This window comes from Balearica regulorum, chromosome 15, assembly GCF_011004875.1.
Source record: "Balearica regulorum gibbericeps isolate bBalReg1 chromosome 15, bBalReg1.pri, whole genome shotgun sequence".
Taxonomy (NCBI): Eukaryota; Metazoa; Chordata; class Aves; order Gruiformes; family Gruidae; genus Balearica; species Balearica regulorum.
In genome coordinates this window covers 11,973,380-11,979,732 of record NC_046198.1, presented here as the reverse complement: position 1 = coordinate 11,979,732, position 6,353 = coordinate 11,973,380, and positions in this window count along the sequence as shown.

Below are 6,353 nucleotides of genomic sequence, written 5' to 3'. Positions count from 1 at the left end.
TGAACAGCACAAGCAATGGCTTGGCTGAATCGAGTAATCTGGGCTTTCATTACTGACTCTTTTCCTGCTATTTGTCTCATTTGTTTCCCCTTCTTCCCTCTGCATTTTTGCTCCAAGGTTATTTATTTTTCTCCTTGCTCCTTTTATTTTCTTTTTTCTAAGTCTGTCTCTTGGTTTTGGTTGTTTTGGTTTTGGTTTTTTCTCCTCCTCTTGCTTCGCCAATTATTGCCATTTCAAACCTGCATTTCCCACAAAATCAAAAGGAACTTTATCCAAACATGTGTTTTTGTTGGGTTTTCATTCGCTTCCACTGTGCCCCAAGAACAGGAATCCTTTTGCTTTGCTCTCTTCTTTCCTTGGAAATGCAGGGCATGTCCCTGTAAGCCAAGGCAACGTGGCCACTGGCTTCCCAGGCCGGTAGAGACCTTCGTTAGGTAGGCAATTGGCATGTTCGTCAGAGTTTGTTGACAAGTTAGGATAATCCTAAGTCAGATGAGTCTGATGTGGGAAGTAATTCTGCAAAGTTTTACAAGGCAAATTTCTCAGCAGCACTGAAACCGGTGAAATCGTTTGCACAAGGAGAGAACCTGCACCTATATATGGAGAAATTAGCAAACTGCTAATTAACAGTGCGTGACAGTGACAATAACGTGTCTGAGGAGGAAGCAGCCAACACCCACGTTGTCATTCGAAGGTACTTCCCTGCATTGTGTAAATTTTAGGGCGTTAGTGCACGGTTCGTGCCGATCTGGTTCAGATATGCACCCTAAGCAAAGCGTCACGGCGGTGAAGCCGTGGGCTTATTGTTCTTCACCCTGATCCTCGATAACCTGAGTTCATAGAAATGCTCGCACTTTGTACACTGAACAGACGGCGCAGATAAGCCTGAAAGGCAAGTCTGAAAAAACCTATGTGTAATATAGCCTGGGGCCTCATGCCAAGAGTGATAAAATGCCTTACACACACAGGTGACCTCACCACAGCCCTGTCAAATTGGGAAGGATTAATATCCCTCCTTTGGTAAGAAGAAATCGAGGCACAGGCCAGCTTTGCCTGTGGGACCAAGCCGGAGTTTGTGTGACTGGTGTCAGCGTGCCCGAGTGGCCTCAATTGCAAATGTCCTCAGTGCAGGGCAAAGAAAACACATCTTTCTTTACAAAACAGCAGGATGAGTTATTTTTGGGTCTCTATAAATTGTCTGTTTTCCAGCACTATCATTCATACCCTACCAGGGGAACATGACTGACCTAATTAGAGTTTAATTCCAAGAGTACAAGACTCAACTTGTAAATACAAACTTTTTAAAAATTATTTTGGGTTATTTTTTATTCATGTACAAGTACATCTGATTGGTATAAATGCCCCAGAGGTGGGGGGCAGGGGAGGAGCAATTAGGAGTCATCAGAGAAGTTGAACTATGGAAAATTTGGGATGAAGCAGGGCAAATTTTCAGATTGATTTATGAGACTGTGACTTAATTTGCCGGGAGACTGTACCCTCTGGGATTAAACCTCACGTAACCTGATGGAAATTAGGAAATGTTGTACCTCTCACCATGGAAAGGACTGGCAGAGGAAGGATTCAGCATTTCAGTCCTCCATCCAGCAAAAACCATCCAGAGTGACTGATGAAGACACTTTTCATTGATCCAAAGCTGTCTCCACACCACTGAAGAAAACAAAGAGGTGAGAAAAAGATGCCTGTTTTTTTGTTTGGGGGTTTGGTTTTGTTTTGTTTTTCACAAAGTCCATTTTAAGAAGCAAACAAGGGTTAATCCAACCAGCCAAATGCCTGGCTTTAGTTGCTATAGAAAATCCTCCTGGTGCGGTTGAGTGAGAAGCCTCCAGCCGTACCTGCTGGGTTTCTGGGAAGGGACTGTGCCCGGACACGCTCGGAATGGCTCGCATCCAGCACCTGCTGGTAGGGAGTCTGCGATGCTGAATGAATCACAAGCCAAACAGTTTCACCCTTGCCCTGAGTCCATGAGTAGGATGCACCCTGGAAAAAACAACTACAGCCCAGGCAGCAGAGATGGAAGCGATGGGCCAAACTCTGCTCTTGGGCAACGATGCCGCTCTGAGCATCACCAGCTCTGGCCCAGCAGAGATCCTGGCTCTAAAAAACGCATTACACCCACTAGGCTGTCTTTAACATGTGTCCTCATGAGATATGGTGGGTTTGGAGGGAAGGAGATTATGGTAGAAAGGGCTATATGTCACAAGCTGATGTCTTCAGGGTCATTTCATGATTTTTAGGGGGTTTTCCTGGCTTGACATCTTATTTGGAAGTGGCTTGGCAGAAATTGAGGTCATTGCAAATGTGGCAATGCCTCTTCACTTTCTGGAAAGCGCTGGCTGCTTCATCGAGTGAGGCTGAGCTACCAGCTGGGAGGTCTGAAAGGACAGAGAAGTTCTTCTCTGGTACAACGCGAGACAGGCAAAGGAGAAGCTGTCCTTGGAGGAGCTGGTGTCCGAGTGCGCGGGGAATGCTTTCTGTAATTGGTTTTACGCTGTAACACTGGCTGTGGCTTATAATTTTCTGTCCTTGCTCAGAAATTATAGAGGAGTGAAAGGGAGATGGGTTTCAGCTGTCAACGCTTCAGGAGCATTCAGCAGCATTACTGGATGAAAGGAGCAATGTGGTGGTTTTGCTCTGCAGAGGTCCAGAAATACCCAGACATGAAGGGCTGTGGGGTTTTGGGCTCAGTGAGAAGGAAGGCGGAAACCGGTGCCAGCCCTTGGTCCTTCCCCAGCTGCTGGAGCTTTTCGAGGAAGTCGTACATCTGGTGCTTCCCCATTTAGTCCTTTCAAGAGGCTGTTTGAGAGCAAGGTTTGTAAGGCAGAGCCAGAAATAAACAGCTCGTGATCTCCTTTGTGAGGCGAGAGGAACATAAGAAGAGAATTGTTAAAGATGGGACAATCAGTGAATAAAAGCCTGGGTTTTAACAAGGCTGACATTTTGCTATGCCCCTTAGAAGACTGTTGTGTGTTACAACGTGATTTTTTTCTATAGCATGTGGAGGAAATGAAAACCTTTGGGTCTACAATACAGCTGCTAAAAAAAAAAAAAAGCCTGAGATGCAGTAGGGCAAATGTCTCCTGGGAGTGGTCTTCTACCCCATGGTCTGTGTCCATGCAGGACCGCCCTCCCCTTGGCCTCTTTCAGTCCTGCCAACCAGATGGTGGTAAAATCACCTCTCCTCCGGGGACGACTTTATAGTTCAGGAGTTTCTACAAACAGAAGTAGTTTTCATTTGTCAGCCCTGCTCCTCTGAAGTTCTGCATGAGGTTTAACATCATCTATGCCCCATCAATTCAGTCGTCGTTTCCCTGCCTGCTCTAAGATGTGTTTTCCCACTTTTACAGCTATGACAGTACCAGTGACTACGGCCAGATATCACAGCTTGAATCCCCTTCTGTTTCCATTAACCATGGTGACCATCAGCTTTTGAATCCCCACAAATCTGCTTTGCTTGGTCACCTGTCCCCTCTCGGCAGAGAGGAGAGGAGTGCCGGGTGCTGGCTGCAGCAGAAGGGTGCTGTGCTCCAGGATGACATTAACACAAACACAGGGAAAGCAGCCGAAGCACGAAAGCCAAGCACCTTGCCGCTGCTGTGATAAGGAGTGGTAGATAGTGTGTGAGTTAATATTGAACCAGGAATGCTGGGGTGCGGTGGCAGGAACAAACACGCCAGGAGCCACCGCAACGAGATGGACCATGTGGTGGCCAGCGGACGAGTGGGGGGGGCATGCGGGGCCATGGCTTCGGCAGTGTCCAGGACCACTACAGGAGACCCTGCCATCGGGGAATCAGGGGTCACGCTGAGTCGCTCCTCCTCTCTGGTATAAGAATATATAGTGTTTTTATAGCACCGTGCACATCACCAGGGCTCCCGCAGTGCTCTTCAGAGTCCTTGGGTTCTTATTAGCGGGGAAAGCAACAGCGCTGCGTTGCTGTCAGCAGGAAGGGTGATGTCAGAGGGGCTGAGGCCACGTCTGCTCGTGACCCAGAGGAGGATGTTCCTTTTGGACCACTCTGGGTCCTCCACATACAGATAATTAACCCTGAAAACATCACTAGGGCGGAAAACCATCTCTGTCTCCTCATACAGAACAGTGCCCGTAGCCTGGTGCACTGAAGAGGCCGCTGGCCGTTGATGCGGCTCTTACCAATGGGGTTAACCGCTCTCTTGGAGACAGTTCCTATTAAACAAGTTGTTATCTGAAATGGGGGGTGGGGGGGAGTGACAACTTTGTGAAACAGGTGAAATAAGAAGTATTGATGTCTACTGCTGTTACTTTTCATTTGCTTTAGGACACCTGCTGCCCGAGCATGGTGGGGAGCCCCGTCGCTCCCCCTCTCAGTATTGCAGGATGTTTTTCCAGGGTCGCCAGCACCACAGACGGGAGCTGCGTTGGGATCCCAGCCCAAACGTGGGCAACTTTCTTCCTTTCTCTCAGACAAGGTGCTAGGATGCCGCAGCAGCCTCACCTGCAGCGGCGTTGTGTGGCTTGCTTGGCCACAGTGCTAAAACCCTTAAAATGTTGCCAGGAAACATGATCTGGAGAGCCTTCCCCTCTGCTTTATCCCTCCTGCGTGCCATTTCAGTGACATTCACGTTAAAAAAATAGCCTCAGTAAGTACACATTCCTACCATCGCATTTCATCCAAAGGTAACTATAAAAGCATCACTTTAACATCTTCATTTCATAGAAAATTATGTGAAGATGAGTGTTCAGTATCACCCCACCTGCAGCTCTGACCTGTGGTGGCAATTTTGGTTGGGAGGTGGAATTTTTATCAACTATGATTTCCTCAAATCTGTGGAACCAGGGAGATGCCAGCGCTCTGAGACACACGCAAAACCAAAACAAAACAACAAAAAAAAAAAAGAAGTAAAGAAGGAGTTTGCACAAGTCCACCGACCACGCGCATACCCAGCGGATGTGGCTCATGGCAGGGTGCTGCAGAGCCCGGCTGCCGGAGCCCTGCGCCGTAACGTCCCCACTGCCGCCAGCCGCGCGGGTTTCCCCGGCCGAGCACCATGCGATCGTCCCCGCAGGGTCACGAGGAAGCTGGCAGAGCACGTCACTGCCAGGAAGAGAAACGCTCCTGATGTGAAATGGGTCGGGGGGTGGTGTCGCTGTCGTGTGTCCCCCCCAGCGATGTGACGGAGCACCATGGGTTTGATCAGGCTCTGCATCTTGTCTTCTCCTGAGAATGTCACCTCTAGACCAGCAGATTGCTCCCATTCAAACCTATTTTGGACAAACGAGCAATTTCCTTGCATGTGAATTTGCTGCACAGTTTATTCACTTTTTTGGGGGGATAGCTGACTTCCTTGTTTTCCTCTGAAGCCTGGCTTTGCCTCAGTTTCTGTCTGAAAGAGCAGAAAATACTGAACCACAACCTGCTTCCCACTGAGAAATCCCAATGGCTGTTAGCAGAGCTTACTGGAAAAATCAAAGGGTTTGTGCGAGGGAAGAAATGCAGCTAATCCCAGCCTGGGAGCTGCTGCCCCGGTACCTCGTTTCTCCTCCTGCCTCTCATCGCAGTTCTTGATGTTCTTCTGGTATGAGACCCTGCGAGGGGGAGAACTGGCCTTTGGATGCAACGATACAGGATATCTCCCAGGGTATGGGTGCTTCAAGGTGTCTTATAAGGAGGACACCCCATAAAATGGAGAATAAGGTTCCTGCCACAGCACGCTGCCAGGGTTCAGCTCTTCAGCGCAGCCTGGGGAAGCAGGAATCAGGCACGCGCCTTCATAAACCAGCTAATTGATTACTGACAGCCACTGATTACAGGAATCATTGAGCACATTGCAGCCGTGCAAAGCTGGGGATGTCTAAGATGTCATCCTACCAAAAATGCAGCACTCTCACTCGGCTCTTCCACATGGGTGTGGAGGTGACCCCTGGACCTGCTGGCAGCCTGGCACCCTTTGCGTGTGTTTTATGAGGCAAAATAAATGCTTGGGCAGAGGCAAAAAATACCGCTGGCCTGTGAGCACGGCCACATGTGATCTGCCTGCACTGGCTGGCAGATAATTGCAGAAGCACTTGGGTTTCTTCAAGGCTGATTGTGTCCAAGGCAGAAGAGCGATTCCTGGTGCAGGGGAACATGATGTGCACGTGGGGTGCTCAGCTGGGGCTCGTCTCCCCGCGGCCACGTGGGTGTGCCGGTGGGCTCGGGGACACGAGGAAGGGGACCACGCTGGACCGCACAGATGAGGAGACTCATGGCCCTTCCCGGTGTGATGGGGACAAAGGAGACCATGTCCTGACCTGTCCCCACAGCCACCCACCGGCACGGCGAGTTTGCGCACGCTGTGGCTAAGCCAGCCAGAGGC